Source organism: Schistocerca americana, chromosome 3 (genome assembly GCF_021461395.2).
Source record: "Schistocerca americana isolate TAMUIC-IGC-003095 chromosome 3, iqSchAmer2.1, whole genome shotgun sequence".
In the NCBI taxonomy this organism is placed as follows: domain Eukaryota; kingdom Metazoa; phylum Arthropoda; class Insecta; order Orthoptera; family Acrididae; genus Schistocerca; species Schistocerca americana.
In genome coordinates, this window is record NC_060121.1 from 711,985,770 (window position 1) to 712,007,145 (window position 21,376).

Genomic DNA, 21,376 nt, shown 5'->3' on the forward strand with positions numbered 1-21,376 from the left:
ATCTGTTGACTTGTGGATCGAGACGTGGCTGCACGGTCCGTTACAGCCATGCCGATAAGATGCCTGTCATCTCGACTGCTAGTGATATGAGGCCGTTGGGATCCAGCACGGCGTTTGTATTCACCTCCTGAACCCACGGATTCCATTTTCTGCTAACAGTCATTGGATCCCGACCAACGCAAGCAGCAATGTCGTGATACGATAAACCGCATCGCGATAGGCTGCAATCCGACCTTTATCAAAGTCGGAAACGTGATGGTACGCCTTTCTCCTCCTTACACGAGGCATCACAGCAACATTTCACCAGGCAACGCTGGTCAACTGCTGTTTATGTATGAGAAATCGGTTGGAAACTTTCCTCATCTCGACAAGTTGTAGGTTTCGCCACCGCCGCCAACCTTGTGTGAATGCTCTGAAAAGCTAGTCATTTGCATATCACAGCATCTTCTTCCTGTCTGTAGCACGTCATCTTCGTGGTGTAGCAATTTTAATGGCCAGCAGTGTAGTTTCGTTTATGGTCGTTCTTCATACATCATCATATTTATTTGTTGGATCCGTAGGAAACACTTCAATAAGTTCTGTAGAATGAATGCACAGGATAAGAGGTATGAGAAACTTTTGGGTACAGGATGTCACTTTAATTTTGTCCTCGGATGCATAACTATGGAAAGATTGTGTTTAGTGACAAGGAAAATATTGTACTGAAAAAAGGGCCGGCTCACAATGTACATAGCACCAGTACGCAACAGCTTGTAACAAAGTTGATCGCACACACAGTCGCGGCTTTGAATGGTGTAAAACTCAGCACTGCAGAACGCATTGCAGTCTCCGTCGAAGTCCACAGTCGTATAGAGGACGTTATTAGGAATGATCAAGGGTTGGACAGGGTAACGTATTGTGAGTAAGTTAAGAAGAGAACTCTCAAGAATATTAATAAGGTGACCGAAAATCAAGCAGTAATTGTCACGCTTGATAAGGGTAGTCATTTCAGAAGAGTATCAGTATGTGTAGGAAGACACGAACAGTCAAACTAAAAAGTGTGTTTGCGATGCTACGGCTAAATATGTTGATATATTAAAAAAGATCTGAAAGGAAACTAAGGTCTCACCAGGGATATTAAAAAGTAAGATATTAGTTCCCATGAACCCGTAACAACCTAGGCTGAGAGCCACTATTAAGTCACTTAAGTATGGGCTTCCTGTGAGACATATGGTTAATGCAAGAAGTGTGGTGGGGTGGGGGAAGGGGTGGGTATCAGAATGAGAAAGCACTGGAAAAATATCTAAAAGAGCATTATTCCTACATAAGTAACTTTAGTACTCGTAAGTGAGAGAATTAATATGCTATCAGATTTGAACGAATATGAAATCATTAGATGTTAAAAGCATGTACGTCAGCATTTCGAACGACGCTGTGCAAGGACATGATTGGTCATAACTTGAAGATTTATAGTGCACTCTCTGGGTGTGCCCCAAATTTTGCTTAGAGGATACAAGGATTGTGTGTCTGACGTTACCAACACAGATTTTCTGTGAACGTTTGGGCAGGCATTGTTGGTGATGTCTTGATTGGGCCCCATGTCCTTCCACCTACGCTCAATGGAGCACATTATCATGATTTCATACAGGATACTCTACCTGTGCTGCTAGAACATGTGCCTTTACACGTACGAGGAGGAGGAGGAGGAGGAGATTAGTGTTTAACGTCCCGTCAACAACGAGGTCATTAGAGACCGAGCGCAAGCTCGGGTGAGGGAAGGATTGGGAAGGAAATCGGCCGTGCCCTTTCAAAGGAACCATCCCGGCATTTGCCTGAAGCGATTTAGGGAAATCACGGAAAACCTAAATCAGGATGGCCGGAGACGGGATTGAACCGTCTTCCTCCCGAATGCGAGTCCAGTGTGCTAACCACTGCGCCACCTCGCTCGGTTTACACGTACGATACAACATGTGGTTCATGCACGATGGAGATCCTGCACATTTCAGTCGAAGTGTTCGTACGCTTCTCAACAACAGATTCGGTGACCGATGGATAGGTAGAGGCGGACCAATTCCATGGCCTCCACGCTCTCCTGACCTCAATCCTCTCGACTTTCATTTATGGGGGCGTTTGAAAGCTCTTGTCTACGCAACCCCGGTACCAAGTGTAGAGATTCTTCGTGCTCGTATTGTGGACGGCTGTGATACAATACGCCATTATCCAGGGCTGCATCAGCGCATCAGGCTTTCCATGCGACGGAGGGTGGATGCATGTATCCTCGCTAACGGAGGACATTTTGAACATTTCATGTAACAAAGTGTTTGAAGTCACGCTGGTACGTACTGTTGCTGTGTGTTTCCATTCCATGATAAATGTGATTTGAAGACAAGTAGTAAAATGAGCTCTAACATGGAAAGTAAGGGTTTCAGGACACATGTCCACATAACATATTTTCTTTCTTTGTGTGTGAGGAATGTTTCCTGAAAGTTTGGCCGTTCCTTTTTGTAACACCCTGTATAAGTAGGAGATCCCGGGTTCGAGTCCCGAACGGGGAGACATTATCACCTGTCCCCGTTGATATATATATCAACGCCTGCACGCAGCTAAGGGTATTCATTTCATTATAATGTCATTCTATAGAGCTGCATGGTCACCGATGGCGATGTCCGAAAACACAGATACTATCTTCATATACATACGTTTTTAACTTTCCCCGCTATGTGCATCGTGGCGCTAGTGCCCTCCGTGAACAGATGAGAACATTGACTATCAGTGTGGCTTTGAACGATGAGGTGGTTGGAGGGTTGCTGTCATCCGCTTCCTGGTACGCAGTGAGTTCTCTTAACAATGGGCTTTCAGTATTGCTAGTTGGTGCTTTTACATTTTCTTGTTTTCTTATTTTGCCTTTTTTCATCGTATGTTAGTGCGCTTTTAACATGTCAGTTACTCAACTGATCAGCTTCAAACTATGACGCCCTGCTTGCTACGGTTAACAATATTTTACTTTGAGAAGGTTGGGTTGGGTTGGGTTATTTGTGGGGAGGAGACCAAACAGGGGGTCATCGGTCTAATCACATGGGGGAAGGAAGTCGGCCGTGCCCTTTCAAAGGAACTATCCCGACATTTGCCTGTAGCGATTTAGGGAAATCATGGAAAACCTAAATCAAGATGGCCGGACGTGGGACTGAACTGTCGTCCTCCCGAAGGCAAGTCCAGTGTGCAAACCACTGCGCCACATCGCTCACTGAGAAGTTTGAATCGACCTCCTTCCCGTATCAGGGCTTAAGTGTTTTACTGACGTGCGGTTATTTAAATTGGTCGTCATGAGCATAGATTATTAGGATATGTATCTCTTTTTTATCATATTGACGACTATACGTTTCCTGTCTTGTAGACATACAGCTGAAGACGTGAAACGAAATCACAAAACCGGTCACGTTCCAGTAAACGTTCATATACAGCTAAAACCGATTTATTTCAGAAACACTCTCCTCTTACACCAGTTATATCTTTTTTTTTCCACTTTTGATATTACCTATATGAGTAGGACCAGAAATTGTTATGTTCATGTTTCCATTTCACTTCACTGCTCCCACTGTATCTATTTTGAGCCTGAGTATTTCCCTTTTCAGATTTTCTTGCTTCACTAGTATGTTCAGACTCGTGGCATTCCATGATCCTACTCGTAGAAGATTACCAGCTCGTTTGATTATTCCATCCTTATCTCTTCGTCACGTCCTCTTTGGCAGTCCCGTCCCAGAGATCCGAAAGGTTAACTAACCCGTAGTCTCTTGCCGTTGGAAAGATCATCATGGCACTTTTCCATTTAAAGGCTATATGTCCTTTGGATACACATTATGCGTTGTTAATGCAGTGGTTTCCACTGCCTTCTCCTTCATCATGTTGTTGAGCAGTGATGACTCTTTCGCCTATTAGGAGCAGTTTCCCATCCAAAGGGCAACTGAATGCCCTGAACCTCAGTCCGCTACTGCGCCATCTTTTTACCAGGATGCAGACAGAGCAGGTCTACGGATGCCATTGGTGATAACTTTTATTCGAAATTTAAGCAATGCTTAAGTTCAAAACCCTTGCTCAGGACCTTTTGACTAATATACAATTACGCTACACTCAGATGATGGGTTCTATCTCTAGTGCAGTTTTACTTATAGGGTCCTAGGCTCTCTTTAGCAACTTACGAAGGACCACGTTGGTTTTGGCCGCTGCCTCTAGCTACACCAGCAACAGACGGAAATCTGCCACCTAGGGCTGCAACCTCTCTTGGTTGCAGTCTAAAGCTGTTTGCCTCTGGAGCACTTTGCTGAGGCTTAGAAATTCAAGTTTGGTCACCTTCATGGAAATAGAGAAACCATTAAGTGATACAAATGTGGGCCAATTATTCTTGAAATACATAGGAATCGAGGGCTAATTGTGCAGTAACCCGAAAATCAGAGGGCTACCATGCTAAAAACTGTGAATAATCAATACCTAGCCTTATAAGGACTGACCAGTATTATCGTCTTATGTAAAGGGAAAGCAGATGAAATCCTATAGAGTGAGCAGCTGGGATTTAAGAGGCACCGTGGAATACGAGAGGCGATAATCAATTTATAATCAGGGAAATATCACTGAGGCTAAGAAACTAAGTTTTGATTGCATATCAACAGAGAAACCATACAATCCTAACTGGAATTAAAAGTTAAGACTGTTCAAACAAATGGGAATTGAAGTGCAATTCTGCAGTCCTCTAAGAACAACACCACCATCATAGATGGAGAAGGACCGCAGATAAGGACGTCATAAGGGGTCAAGCAAGGAAATTACTTCAGTCTAACGTCATTCAGTCTGCACATTAAAAGTGCTATGAACGGTTCTCATAAGTTAACAGTTAATGGGGAATGGTTCAGAGTGACCGATTTTGCAGATTTCATAGCTTAAGGGGCATAATCGAAGCTGAGCTGCAGAAGGTGCTTCACTGTATAAAGAGAAAGGCAGTACGAAGGACGAGATGAAAAGAAAGCCGTGAGTTTCGAAATACATGACAAATGGAATGCAGGTGTTCTCTGTGAGGCTGGAAAGCAGACATGTGGTCATGCTCTAGTACCTGTGGAATCTGTATCATAGTGGACTACAAAGCTACAACTACTACGGAATTAAGAGCAGCGCAAGCATAAGAAACACTCCAACACATTGCAACTTTCGTTCTTCTTTAGCCACTAAATATTAACTCCTTTTCATTGGTCTCTTTCAAAGATTCCCACGATCTCTGTTTGGCAGTCTGCACGTCATTGGATATCATCTCTCCATCTGGGCAGAGGACGTCCGATACATCTCTTTGATTCTCTCGTGCGCCACTGTTTCAATGTTTTGGACCATTTCAAACTGTTCCTGGACACGTGTCCTGCCGAAAGCCACTTTAGTCTCGCAATCCATTAGACAAAGTCATAGATACCAGTTCATGTACTTACCTATTTGTTGCTCATCCTGTGTCACAGAAAGACTCCAATCATTGCTCTCTCTATTGTCCTTTGACAGACCCGTAAACGAATTTCGCTGCTTCTTGTATGTGTCATTGTTTCGAGCACTTACGTTGTTACTGACAGGTTGCTTTAGTCATAAACCAACAGTGATAGTCAATCTACGGATAATGTAATCAAATTTACCGAATGCCGTCAAAGTGAGGCCGGTTTGTGGGGTTATATCTCCGCCGTCTGGTTATCTTTTGCAAGTACGATATGGTTTTAGATGGAGGAGGCGATAATGAATGCCTCTTGAATGCAATCTTTCGAAGGTTTGTTCTGAGGCCTGCAGCTTGGGCACAATCTTTGAGTTCTCGTATCGTTGTTGGGTATTTGTGACGCTGCTAAAGAGGATTATATTACCTGCGAAACGAAGATGGTTAAGACGCTTTCCATCCGTGCTGATACCCTTCTTTCCCCAGAGCAGATGTCTGAAAACAGTCTCCAGAACCAAGGTGAATAATTTTGATGAGATTATGTCACCTAGACTAACTTCTTCTTTGAACCTTTCCAGTTCATTTATTCTCAGATGTAGAGTGGCCTTTCCAGTGCACTAGTTTTCCCTTAATTTCACATGTAGTGACACATTGTCTTAAATGTTTCTGTAGTCAGTGCGAACACTTTCCATTGCCCTCAATACGGCAAGGGTTTATATTCTGTCTAACGCTTTCTGGTAGTCTATGAAGATCACGTGAAGTTGGATGTTATACCCTACAATTCTCTAGCAACGTGCGTACTGTCTTAATATGAACATTTGAACTGAAACCTTTTCTAAATCCCGCCTGTTCTGCTTGCTGGTGAAAGTAAAATTCCTTACTCAGGCGGTTCGTGTTTAATCTTGTTACGTGCTTGTAAAACAATAAATAGAGACTAATGGGCATATAATTCTTGATGTTTGTGTTGTCAGCTTTATTTGAAGAGGAGACTAACCTCTGCATTTTCCATCACTAGAATTTTTCCTTCCTCGAGACATTAGTTTAATAGAATTGTTCTCCTTCAAGTGCCGCTCCTCCAATTTTAAGCATCTCGCTGATTATCAGATCTGCCACTGATGCCTTATAGCTCTTTAGTTGTTTCAGAGCTGTTTCCATTTCATTTTTATCGATAGGTTCCAGTTCCTACAATCGTACATTCGTATTAGGGCACCATGATTCATCATACTGGCTCTGGCTTGTCAGTGGCTGACTGTACAGCTTCCGATGAATGTCCTCGATAGTTGTTATAATTTTTTTCGTTTCAGTAACAACTTATCGACAACCGTTTACAATTTTGGTGGATGATCAACTAGATCTTTGTCTGACTGGAACAAAGGACTCGCTTGTTCGCACTTTATGGTGATTTCCTCGATAAGATATGTGTTTTACATTCTTTAATCTCTTCTAACCGCCGTAGTCATGGTTCTTGAGATCACGATATTTGTGTGAGTTTGTCATTATTTTCTCCTTCCGTCCGCATGCTTTTATATTTAGAGTCTGATTTTGGTTTTCTTACGTTTTTGGAGGCCCCGGGAGTAGACAACATTCCATTGGAACTACTGACGGCCTTGGGAGAGCCAGTCCTGACAAAACTCTACCATCTGGTGAGCAAGATGTATGAAACAGGCGAAATACCTTCAGACTTCAAGAAGAATATAATAACTCCAATCCCAAAGAAAGCAGGTGTTGACAGATGTGAAAATTACCGAACAATCAGTTTAATAAGCCACAGCTGCAAAATACTAACACGAATTCTTTACAGACGAATGGAAAAACTAGTAGAAGCCGACCTCGGGGAAGATCAGTTTAGATTCCGTAGAAATACTGGAACACGTGAGGCAATACTGACCTTACGACTTATCTTAGAAGAAAGATTAAGGAAAGGCAAACCTACGTTTCTAGCATTTGTAGACTTAGAGAAAGCTTTTGACAATGTTGACTGGAATACTCTCTTTCAAATTCTAAAGGAGGCAGGGGTAAAATACAGGGAGCGAAAGGCTATTTACAACTTTTACAGAAACCAGATGGCAGTTATAAGAGTTGAGGGACATGAAAGGGAAGCAGTGGTTGGGAAGGGAGTAAGACAGGGTTGTAGCCTCTCCCCGATGTTATTCAATCTCTATATTGAGCAAGCAGTAAAGGAAACAAAAGAAAAATTTGGAGTAGGTATTAAAATCCATGGAGACGAAATAAAAACTTTGAGGTTCGCTGATGACATTGTAATTCTGTCAGAGACAGCAAAGGACTTTGAAAGAGCAGTTGAACGGAATGGACAGTGTCTTGAAAGAAGGGTATAAGATGAACATCAACAAAAGCAAAACGAGGATAATGGAATGTAGTCTTATTAAGTCGGGTGATGCTGAGGGAATTAGATTAGGGAATGAGACACTTAAAGTGGTAAAGGAATTTTGCTATTTGGGGAGCAAAGTAACTGATGATGGACGAAGTAGAGAGGATATAATATGTAGACTGGCAATGGCAAGGAAAGCGTTTCTGAAGAAGAGAAATTTGTTAACATCGAGTATAGATTTAAGTGTCAGGAAGTCATTTCTGAAAGTATTTGTATGGAGTGTAGCCATGTATGGAAGTGAAACATGGACGGTAAATAGTTTGGACAAGAAGAGAATAGAAGCTTTTGAAATGTGGTGCTACAGAAGAATGCTGAAGATTAGATGGGTAGATCACATAACTAATGAGGCAGTATTGAATAGGATTGGGGAGAAGAGAAGTTTGTGGCACAACTTGACCAGAAGAAGGGATCGGTTGGTAGGACATGTTCTGAGGCATCAAGGGATCACCAATTTAGTATTGGAGGGCAGCGTGGAGGGTAAAAATTATAGGGGAAGACCAAGAGATGAATACACTAAGCAGATTCAGAAGGATGTAGGTTGCAGTAGGTACTGGGAGATGAAGAAGCTTGCACAGGATAGAGTAGCATGGAGAGCTGCATCAAACCAGTCTCAGGACTGAAGACCGCAACAACAACAACAACATTTTTGGAGTGAACTGACTTTCTTTACTGACGGTCATTTCTGTTGTAATTTCGTCCAGATCCATTTCTGTTAACTTTTCTGTTGGTAGATTTTTTTGTCCAAGCATTGCTTAAGTTCCTTACTTTTCTCTTTGAGTTCTTTTGTCGGAGGTCGGATCTTCTTTTTCATTATATGTCTTCTCTCGACACTAGTGCTAATATGGCCAAAGGCTCTAGCTATTGCACGGTCCCTTCTTGTATTCAAATGATCTGTGACTGACAAGTCTGACCACATTTGATCATTTGATGTGAGGATGTAATCTATTTGTCTCCAGATATATTTTCTTTTCGAATGTTACACATGAAATGTGTCGATGCTGTATTAACGTTCTTTGTTAAGAAAATTCGTTATCATCTGACCTCTCCAGTTTTTCGTCCCAAGTCATAAATCTTCTATGAAGGTAGAGTATTCTGGGATTTATTTCCTTTATGTGTATTAAAATCGCTAAGTATTATGGAGAATGTCACGATTTGTGAATTTTTTTGCTGTTGTCGGGCCTTCATTCATAGAACTGTTCTCTAGTGAAAACAGTGTGAGAAGCACTTTGACAGGTAGCAGCATTGTTGCGAGATTACGGCTGCAAAGCGCTAACTGCTGGCTGCAGGCGAAAACAGTAGCCGTCTACAGAGCTGTCTAAACACTGTGGGGTTGCGATCGAGACGTTAACAAAATCGCGCTACGTTATTAGTTGATGTATCTCTATGGAGCTGCCACGCCCCGCCCACAGCAACTGTCAGCGAGCAGTTTACTCCGATTCAACCATAGCTCTTCATCGATTTGTTTGTAAATAGGTGTGTAGGCACAAATTGTTTGGAGCCTGATCTCAGAATTCAAGGACCACATAAATGATTCTGATATGCACGTCGTCTTGGTAATAAGGTATCTCCTCCTGTTGTGAATTACCAAAGTTAAGCCGAAAATTAGCAAATATGAATTTAAGTTATTTTCAAGCAGTGGGTGCCCGCTTGAAGATAGTAGTCGCTTCGCCTTTGAGGTGTCGTATTTGATTTTTTTGAATTCCTTTCCTGTGCTAACCTCTTCATCTCAGAGTAGCACTTGCAACCTACGTCCTCAATTATTTGCTTGACGTATTCCAATCTCTGTCTTCCTCTACAGATTTTGCCCCCTACAGCTCTCTCTAGTACCATGGAAGTCATTCCCTCGTGTCTTATGAGATGTCCTATCATCCTGTCCCTTCTCCTTACCAGTGTTTTCCACATATTCGTTTCCTCTCCGATTCTGCGTAGAACCTCCCCATTCCTTACCTTATCAGTCCACCTAATTTTTAACATTCGTCTATAGAACCACATCTCAAATGCTTCGATTCTCTTCTGTTCCGGTTTTCCCACAATCCATGTTTCACTACCATACAATGCTGTACTCCAGACGTACATCCTCAGAAATTTCTTCCTCAAATTAAGGCCGGTATTTGATATTAGTAGACTTCTCTTGGCCAGAAATGCCTTTTTTGCTATTGCGAGTCTGCTTTTGATGTCCTCCTTGCTCCGTCCGTCATTGGTTATATTACTGCCAAGGTAGCAGAATTCCTTAACTTCATTGACTTCGTGACCATCAATCCTGATGTTAAGTTTCTCGTTGTTCTCATTTCTACTACTTCTCATTACCTTCGTCTTTCTCCGATTTACTCTCAAACCATACTGTGTACTCATTACACTGTTCATTCCGTTCAGCAGATCATTTAATTCTTCTTCACTTTCCCTCAGGATAGCAATGTCATCAGCGAATCGTATCATTGATATCCTTTCACCTTGTATTTTAATTCCAATCCTGAACCTTTCTTTTATTTCCATCATTGCTTCCTCGATGTACAGATTGAAGAGTAGGGGCGGAAGGCTACAGCCTTGTCTTACACCCTTCTTAATACGAGCACTTCGTTCTTGATCGTCCACTCTTTTTATTCCCTCTTGGTTGTTGTACATGTTGTATATGACCCGTCTCTCCCTATTGCTTACCCCAACCTTTTTCCGAATCTCGAACAGCTTGCACCATTTTATATTGTCGAACGCTTTTTCCAGGTCGACAGATCCTAAGAAAGTGTCTTGATTTTTCTTTAGCCTTGCTTCCATTATTAGCCGTAACGTCAGAATTGTATCTCTCGTCCCTTTACTTCTCCTAAAGCCAAACTGATCGTCACCTAGCGCATTCTCAATTTTCTTTTCCATTCTTCTGTATATTATTCTTGCAAGCAGCTTCGATGCATGGGCAGTTAAGCTGATTGTGCGATAATTCTCGCATTTGTCAGCTCTTGCCGTCTTCGGAATTGTGTGGATGATGCTTTTCCGAAAGTCAGATGGTATACCGCCAGACTCATATATTCTACACACCAACGTGAATAGTCGTTTTGTTACCATTTCCCCCAATGATTTTAGAAATTCTGATGGAATGTTATCTATCCCTTCTGCCTAATTTGACCCTAAGTCCTCCAAAGCTCTTTTAAATTCCGATTCTAATACTGGATCCCCTATCTCTTATAAATCGACTCCTGTTTCTTCTTCTATCACATCAGACAAATCTTCACCCTCATAGAGGCTTTAAATGTATTCTTTTCACCTATCTGCTCTCTCCTCTGCATTTAACAGTGGAATTCCCGTTGCACTCTTAATGTTACCACCGTTGCTTTTAATGTCACCAAAGGTTGTTTTGACTTTCCTGTATGCTGAGTCTGTCCTTCGGACAATCATATCTTTTCGATGTCTTCACATTTTTCCTGCAGCCATTTCGTCTTAGTTTCCTCGCTCTTCCTATTTATTTCATTCTTCAGCGACTTGTATTTCTGTATTCCTGATTTTCCCGTAACATGTTTGTACTTCCTCCTTTCATCAATCAACTGAAGTATTTCTTCTGTTACCCATGGTTTCTTCGCAACTACCTTCTTTGTACCTATGTTTTCCTTCCCAACTTCTGTGATGGCCCTTTTTAGAGATGTCCATTCCTCTTCAAGTGTACTGCCTACTGCGCTATTCCTTATTGCTGTATCTATAACGTTAGAGAACTTCAAACATATCTCGACATTCCTTAGTACTTGCGTATCCCACTTCTTTGCGTATTGATTCTTCCTAACTAATGTCTTGAACTTCAGCCTACTCTTCATCACTACTATATTGTGATCTGAGTCTATATCTGCTCCTGGGTACGCCTTTCATCCCAGTATCTGATTTCGGAATCTCTGTCTGACCATGATGTAATCTAATTGAAATCTTCCCGTATCTCCCGGCCTTTTCCAAGTATACCTCCTCCTCTTGTGATTCCTGAACAGGGTATTCGCTATTACTAGCTGAAACTTGTTATAGAACTCAATTAGTCTTTCTCCTCTCTCATTCCTTGTCCTAAGCCCATATTCTCCTGTAACCTTTTCTTGTACTACTTCCCCTACAACTGCATTCCAGTCGCCCATGACTATTAGATTTTCGTCCCCCTTTACATACTGCATTACCCTTTCAATATCCTCATACACTTTCTCTATCTGTTCATCTTCAGCTTGCGACGTCAGCATGTATAGCTGAACTATCGTTGTCGGTGTTGGTCTGCTGTCGATTCTGAGTAGAACAACCCGAACTGTTCATGTCCTCAGCTCGTGGTCGTTTGGTAGCGTTCTCGCTTCCCACGCCCGGGTTCCCGGGTTCGATTCCCGGCAGGGTCAGGGATTTTCTCTGCCTCGTGATGACTGGGTGTTGTGCGACGTCCTTAGGTTAGTTAGGTTTAAGTAGTTCTAAGTTCTAGGGGACTGATGACCATAGATGTTAAGTCCCATAGTGCTCAGACTTATTTGAACTGTTCACAGTAACACACCCTCTGGCCTACCTTCCTATTCATAACGAATCCTACACCTGTTATACCATTTTCTGCTGCTGTTGATATTAGCCGATACTCATCTGACCAGAAATCCTTGTCTTCCTTCCACATCACTTCACTGGCCCCTACTATATCTAGATTGAGACTTTGCATTTCCCTTTTCAGATTTTCTAGTTTCCCTACCACGTTCAAGCTTCTGACATTCCACGCCCCGACTCGTAGAACGTTATCCTTTCGTTGATTATTCAATCTTTTTCTCATGAAAACCTCCCCCTTGGCAGTCCCCTCCCGGAGATCCGAATGGGGGACTATTCCGGAATCTTTTGCCAATGGAGAGATCATCATGACACTTCTTCAAATACAGGCCACATGTCCTGTGGATACACGTTACGTGTCTATTTGATATGCTGCAAAAATTCTTGCTCCAAACAGGCTTGATGTTCTTCCTGATTCATGGTGCGAATACTGCTTGCTGCAACATAGAAAGCGTTGTTCTAGTTGTTGCTATTTTCATATTCTTTATTTTGTTGTTCAGTCGAATTTTTGCACTTCCGGCTCAAGAAATGAAAAAAAGTAAAATAAAATAAAAAACTAAAAATTAAAAATAAAAAAATCCGAGTGCAGGCTGACATTTAGTACAACATTTTGATCCTCCAGTCGTACTTGTCTGTAGTATACTTGTTTTGAAGTTCGATATTTTCATTTTGGGAGGATTTGGATCATATATTTCAAGCTGGTCCAGCGTGGGTTCAAAAGCAGTGGAGGGCTGCACAGGAAATAGTAGAGGTAAGATCGAATAGGGGTTTGGGGTGCATCCCCCCCCCCTCCCCAATCCCCCACAGCATAAAATGGCGAGGAAGATCTAATGTTCATACAGAGGGGGGTCTCCACTCTGAGATGGTTTCATTTCCGTAGGGATCATGAGAGGGAACCACTTAACTACTAACATTAAAACTCTACTGATATACAGTATTTGCTCGTAATAGCGACATTAAGCGCTGCCGTATAGCTTAAGAACACACGGACATTGCTAGAAGCGAATACGACCTACGGATATGAATCCCTGCTACTGATCCAGCTGCCCAAAGGCCGAAAATTAAATTAATTTTCATGACAGTATATTAGTAGAGGCTGTATTCGTTATTAAAGTCTTTCTGTATTTGGTGCATGTTGTGCCCTGCCCACTTTTCAAATGTGGGGTGCCTAGGAGACGTGCTTCTCGGATCGCTGGGCGACAATTCAAGCAAATCCGACTAATGATTTCTTTTACAGAAAATAGAAAACAGTACCTAACATCGAGAATTTACAATGATGTGACGCAAGCAAATGGCGACAGACAATAAGAAGTCTCTTCAGTATATACAATTGTAATACAAGAGAACTAATGCAGTTCCTAAGTCACTTCTACAGGTTGGTCAATTGATCGTGACCAGGCCAAATATCCCACGAAATAAGCGTCAAACGAAAAAACTACAAAGAACGAAACATGTCTAGCTTGAAGGGGGAAACCAGATGGCGCTATGGTTGGCAGGCTAGATGGCGCTGCCATAGGTGAAACGGATATTAACTGCGTTTCTTTTAAATAGGAACTCTCATTTTTATTACATATTCGTGTAGTACGTAATGAAATATGAATGTTTTATTTGGACCACTTTTTTCGCTTTGTGATGGATGCCGCTGTAATAGTCACAAACGTATGGCTCACAATTTTAGACGAACAGTTGGTAACAGGTAGGTTTCTTAAGTTAAAATACATAACGTAGGTACGTTTGAACATTTTATTTCGGTAGTTCCAATGTGATGCACGTACGTTTGTGAACTTATCATTTCTAAGAACGCATGGTGTTACAGCATGATTACCTGTAAATACCACATTAATGCAATAAATGCTCAAAATGATGTCCGTCAACCGCAATGCATTTGGCAATACGTGTAGTGACATTTCTCTCAACAGCGAGTAGTTCGCCTTTCGTAACGTTCAAACATGCACTGACAATCCTCTGGCGCATGTTGTCAGGCGCTGTCGGTGGATCACGATAGCAAATATCCTTCAACTTTCCCCACAGAAAGAAATCCGTGGAGGTCATGAAATATGCTATTCAGTACCGCTTCAACCGCACGCGAGCTATATGCCGGACATCCATCATGTTGGAAGTACATCGCCATTCTGTCATGAAGTGAAACATCTTGTAAATAAATCGGTGGAACATTACGTAGGAAATCAACATCCATTGCACCATTTAGATTGCCATCGATAAAATGGGGGCCAATTATCCTCGCTCCCATAATGCAGCACCATACATTAACCCGCCAAGGTCGCCGATGTTCCACTTGTCGCAGCATTCGTGGATTTTCCCTTACCCAGTAGTGCATATTATGCCGGTTTATGTTACCGCTGTTGGTGAATGACGCTTCATCGCTAAATAGAACGCGTGCAAAAAATCTGTCATCGTCCCGTAATTTCTCTTATTTCTCTTGTGCCCAGTGGCAGAACTGTTCACGACGTTGTCGTCGCCATGCAATTCCTGGTGCACAGAAATATCGTACGGGTGCAATCGATGTTGATGTAGCATTCTCAACACCGACGTTTCTGAGATTCCGGATTATCGCTCAATTTGTCTGCTACTGATGTGCGGATTAGGCGCGACAGCAGCTAAAACATCTACCTGGACGTCATAATTTGTTGCAGGTCGTGGTTGACGTTTCACATGTGGCTGAACACTTCCTGTTTCCTTAAATAACGTCACTATCCGGCGAACGATCCGGACACATGGATAATACCGAGCAGCATGCATAGCGCACGCCCGTTGGGCATTTTGATCACAATAGTCATACATCAACACGATATCGACCTTTTCCGCAATTGCTAAACGGTCCATTTTAACACAGGTAATGTATCACGAAGCAAATATCGTCCGCACTAGCAGAATGTTACGCGATACCGCGTACTTATACGTTTGTGACCATCACAGCCCCATCTAGCACAAAGCGAAAAAAGTTGTCCACCTAAAATATTCATATTTCTTTACGTATTACACGAATATGTAATAAAAATCGTGGTTCCTATTTTAAAAAAGCAGTTGATATACGTTTGACCTATGGCAGCTCCATCTAGCGGGCCAACCATAGCGCCATCTGGTATCCCCCTTCAAGCAAGACGAGTTTCGCTCTTTGTAGTTTTTTCGTTTGATGCTTATTTCGTGAGATATTTGGCTCGGTCACTCTCAGTGGACCACCCTGTATACAAGTGCCTATTCTTGATGCCGCTCTGGAAGTCGTAGAAATGCTAGTCTTCAACTGTGCCGCGGCCATGCGGCGCGGCGCTCATGTCCTCATCGTGTCGAGGGCACTGCCGTCGGGTTGTCGTCCTAGAGATGGGTCGGTCCACGGCTGGCGTCTCCTTCACAGCCCTCTCTGCTGTAACAATCCCGACCAGCGTGCCGACGCTTGACTATATGCAGCAACAACTCTCCTGCCCGAAGCGACGGACTGTCGTCGTATAGGGCGCTCGACTACGGGAGGGGAGGGAGGATCGTGGACGCTGCGCTGGACCAGAAGTTGTGGCTGCACGGGACGTCAGGCTTCCGGTCGTACCCCGTCGTCCGGCCCTCCCCCGGTAAACAACCAGGACGGTACGCGTCCACCTCCTGGGACCCATGGCGAGATGTAGAAAGCGTCGGCTGCTACGGCGTGGAGGCTCCAGCTCCTTCGGTAGGACGAGACGAGGCGGAGGAGGTGAAGGCTCCGTCTCCATGGCGTCGACCCGCTGTGTCGTGATAACGCTCTCTGGGGGCTACTATGGCCGCACTGTCCTCGGGATCCGTCAATCTGGGAGGAGAGACACAGTAGGATCACCGTGCACATGGCAGCGGTGAATTTGATTGTGAGGTCGGCCCTGCAATCCGTCTGGGCCTGCAGGCGCCAAGTCGGCGAAGGATCTTGCCTCGTGCCCGCTGTCTGCTGCCGCTAAAAACCCTGTAAAACGCAATATCCTGTTGCGCGAATCTATACTTGCTGCCTTCCTTCTGCGCTGGATGCTGAGGAGGGTGGAGTAGGTGGAGCAGTGTCCGATGGCGGTGTCCGTGAAGCAATTCCTCCAGCGATGGTCCACCTCGTGAATGGGAACGATAGAAGGAGAGAAACAGATCCCTGTTGCGACCGGAGCGAAGTTAGGCCACCTGCTGGTTGAAGTTTCTGAAAAAAACGTTTCGCTTCGCCGTTTGACTGTGGATGGAAAGGTGCACAACTTAGATACTGTATGCCATTGCATTTACAGAATGTTTCAAATTCATTTGATGTGAACTAAGGTCCGTTGTCCTACACTATGACTTCAGGCAAACCTCTTAGGCAAAAAAAAAAAAAAAAAAAAAAAAAAAAACAGAGGAAAACACCTGAATTGTGCTAGTGACATTGTCGAGTTAATTGGCACAGTATAAGGGAACGTGCTATATGAGCCAAGCACAATCAACCAGCGGGTGTTCCAAAAAGGTCCCGCTACGCTTATGTGCACACGTTGCCATGGTGATTGCAGCTTAGGCCAAGCAGAGAATTTTGTGGCGGAGCGGACTGATTTTCCGCACATGCGTGACACTGTGACGTCATGTGGTCTATTTATGTGTCCGTACTCTGCCAAGTACAGTGTCGACGCGCTAACTTTTTCATGCAAACAATCCCCAGTTTGCTTCGTGAAATCAATGCAACACTTCTTCTTGCAAAGCTTAAGGGATCAACACACGGAACTGAAACTTCATGGCAGTTTAAAACTGCGTGCCGGACTGAGCCTTGAACTTGGGTCCTTTGACTTTCGCGGGAAATTGCCTTTGCATTTACCCACGAAAGGCAAAGGTCCCAAGTTCCAGTCTCGGTCCGGCACGCAGTTTTAATCTGCCAGGAAATTTCATATCAGCGAAAATGAGTGAAAATTTCCCCCAGGTTGTGGGTAAGCCATGTCTCCGCAATATTCTTTCTTAAATGGTTCAAATGTCTCTGAGTACTATGGGACTTAATATCTGTGGTCATCAGTCCCCTAGAACTTAGAACTACTTAAACCTAACTAACCTAAGGACATCACACACATCCATACCCGAGCCGAGGCAGGATTCGAACCTGCGACCGTAGCGGTCACGCGGTTCCAGACTGAAGCGCCTAGAACCGCACAGCCAAATATCCTTTCTTCCAGCAGTGCTAGCTCTGCAAGGTTCGCAGGAGAGCTACTGTGAAGTTTGGAAGATAGGAGACATGATACTGGCAGAATTGAAGCTGTGAGGACGTGGTGTGAGTCGTGCTTGGGTAGCTCAGATGGTGCGACAATGGCAGCCAGATTACAGGCGGCATTCAGGTATTTTATATGTTCTGGACACATCTTCAAATTCCAGTATGATACTCTCACCTTCCCGGAGCGGGATGATGACCTCGATCTGGTTAATGTGAGAGCCAGGACTGCGGCACTTTACACCAATATTATGCTTGGGTTGTGGAAAAGCCAAAATGCTGGTTTTACTGGAATGTTGACCACCGAGCTCGCACCTGTTTCTAGACGCCCACCGACGTCTCTGGAACACACTCCACCTCCGATGTCGTATATCGGCCGTTTATTTGTGGAATTCAGTTACATATGCACCGAGCTCCCCAGCAACAGGAAGACGACAACCCATGACATCTACCGCCTTCTCCGAAAGTCCCCACCCCGAAACCCCGTCGAAACACGTCACCCCCAGCTTTCATGGCCTACAGTTTGGATAACGATCCACCAACCATATCACACCACTGACACCACCGCGACGTCGTACCTTCTCATCAACGGCAAGTATACTACAAGACAGAAACTGCATCTAATCGCGCTGGTGCACTCTCCCCTGTGCCTCAAGTGCAATGTCGAAGAAACAGACCTACATCGTTTTGAGTGTGGGCCAGCAGCAGCTGTCTGGACCCTCGTACAGAAGATTGTGGCTTTCTACCACCGAGTACCATCACATCACGTTTCTCCTACCATGATGATATATCCCGACACGATCTGCTTTCCATCGTCTAAGTGGCATGCCATCACATGGACCAGTGGTAGGGCCATCAACAACCTCTTCCGGAACAACATCGTCGATCCGGCGGTCTTTTGGACACGCCTCCAAGTACATCACCATACCCTTCGCCGACATTGACACTATCGGTCCACTTCCGCGATCTATTTACAGAGGATTTTCGCCAACCCGCCTCAGAGTTGGAATCTCAGCGAAACGTGCCCGCCAGGACTGGACGATCCCACGTTCCCCTTCTATTTGTCAATGACAGAATGCACGTTGCCCTGATGGCACCCCTCAGTAGAGCATGGGGCGGAGAGTATTCCTACTTTCACTTCTCTTTTCTCCTCCGCTTCTAAGATTTTTTCCCCTTACACATGTTTATCCTTTTCACGCAAGCTCTCTATCTGCAGCCTACTTGTTTTCTTTCGCCTGTGCTCTCCCGTAAAAATAAGATAAAACAAAGTTGGGTTGCTGCTGATGGTGAGACTGTATACACATTTCCGTTAAAAAAAAATAAAAAAATGAATGTTGCGAAAATATAGAAAACCTATTTATGTTTCACGTTTTCAGGGAATATTGTGTTGTTTTATGAAGAACGTCGTCTTTTATTTTCATACACTGGGAGTTTTTATTTGTTTTCTCAATACCTGCAACTTTTTGCTCAAGTAGTAGGTGTTTGTTCCCTTTGTAAAAACAATAAAAATAGTAGAGCACTTGCCCGCGAAAGGCAATGTTCCCGAGTTCGAGTCTCGGTCCGGTACGCAGTTTTAATCTGCCAGGAAGTTTCATATCAGTGCACACTCCGCTGCAGAATGAAAATTTCATTCTGAAGACATGTGACTCTCCACTGTCATTTTGAACAAGAATCACTCCTTTCTGTACAGTTAGGTTATGCCGACGTGTACGTACTACAGCGTTCCTTATGCTATGCAATGAGCGAGGTCAAGACGTGCATTTTAGCAATATGTTCAAATCTGTATCAGCTTTCCTATAGTTTAGAGGAAAGGATTGAAACAATTCAGAATCTTCAGCATCGATGTGACACCAAGATGCAGCAGAAGCGTCTAAGTCTGTACCAGGGCCAATCGGAAGACGTGAAAGTGCGTCCGCATTGCCATGATTAGCAGTAGGACGTTACACAATCTCGTATTGATATTGAGACTACAACAAAGCCCTTCTTCGCAGTTTTTGTGCAGTTCCTACAGGAACCGGCTTCGTCGGATGAAAACAAGGACTGTAATGGTTTGACAACCATTAGTAAGTGGAATTTTCTGCCATAAAAATAGGGATAGAATTTGATGACACCATTCTCTATTTGTGAATAGTTACACTAAGCTTTGGCAACACTTTAGATGCGAAAGCAATAGGTCTGTCTTTATCACAGCCGCGCGGGATTAGCCGAGCGGTCTTGGGCGCTGCAGTCATGGACTGTGCGGCTGCTCCCAGCGGAGTTTCGAGTCCTCCCTCCGGCATGTGTGTGTGTGTGTGTGTGTGTGTGTGTGTGTGTGTGTGTGTGTGTTTGTCCTTAGGATAATTTACGTTAAGTAGTGTGTAAGCTTAGGGACTGATGACCTTAGCAGTTAAGTCCCATAAGTCTTCACACATTTGAACATTTTTGTCTTTATCACCAATTCTGTGCGAAAGTGCTGTACTGATTCCGATAAGAAAAAGCGTCAACTTGCAACACAATCGGTTTGTTAGGATCAAAGTGAACCAAGCAGCGATCACTGAGCAGTGCACTTTAAAGGTTTTGAAAAGATTCTTCGCACCCATCTGTCCAAACGAAGGGGACATTCTTGCGACACAAGCGAAGCAATGGAGCAGCGATTTGTGCAGCATACGGTATGAACTGAATATAATAGTTCATTTTCCCTAAAACTGACTGCAATATTTTGTCAGGTCCTGTATGGCTCAGAAATGTGACTGAAGAGGATGTACATTATGACTGTTTATGACATGACCAAGATAGAGCAATTCAGGTATAAGATAATCACAATTGTCCAGTCTACATTTTAGTCATGCATCAAAGTACGCAGATTAGCAATGTGTTCTTCAGGCGTATGACCTGCTACGACAGTATCGTCTAAATATTTTGAAGTTTGCTACTTAAGCAGTCAGCTGTTCCAAATATCTTTGGAAAATAGAGGGTGCGGAAACACTGCCAAAAGTCAAACGGAATTATTTAAAGAAACCGAAATGAGTATTCACAACACACACTTTTTGAGATTCTTCATATAGTGGTATTTGATTATGAGCGTCGCGCAAATCAGTTTTAGAAAAGTAACGACCAGCGCCTAATCTGCCAATGAGATCCCCTGGGTGTGTCAATGGATAAGTATCAATCACAGTGTGTGGGTTGACGATAGACAGTCAACGCAGAGGCGAATGCGACCTGATGGTTTGGGGAGTAAAACCAGTGGACTTACCCATTTACAAGCTCGTATGAGCTCAATAGCTCCGCTATCTTAAAATTATTAAGTTCTTCGAAGGCTTTGTCACATAATGCAGTGGGGACTGTTCTGGCCAGCAAAAATTTCAGCTGAGCATTGTCTTTCACAGCAGTATGTGCAGCAAAATTGTTAGCCTCACCTAGAAGTTCAGAAAAGAGTTCTGTTGATACTATACTGATCGAGAAATCAAGTACAATGTGAAAAGAGCTCGCAGTGCTCTGCGGGCAGTGATATAATTATATCCTTTACTAATGATGAAGTATTGAATAGAATTGGGGAGAAGAGGAGTTTGTGGCATAGCTTGACAAAAAGAAGGGACCGGTTAGTAGGACATTTTCTGAGGCATCAAGGGATCACAAATTTAGCTTTGGAGGGCAGCATGGAGGGTAAAAATCGTAGAGGGAGACCAAGAGATGAATACACTAAGCAGATTGAGAAGGATCTAGGTTGCAGTAAGTACTGGGAGATGAAGAAGCTTGCACAGGATAGGGTAGCATGGAGAGCTGCTCAAACTAGTCTCAGGACTGAAGACCACAACAACAACAAACAACCGCGGTAGAGGCGCAGGCATGAGAAGGGGTCAGCGGGGACATA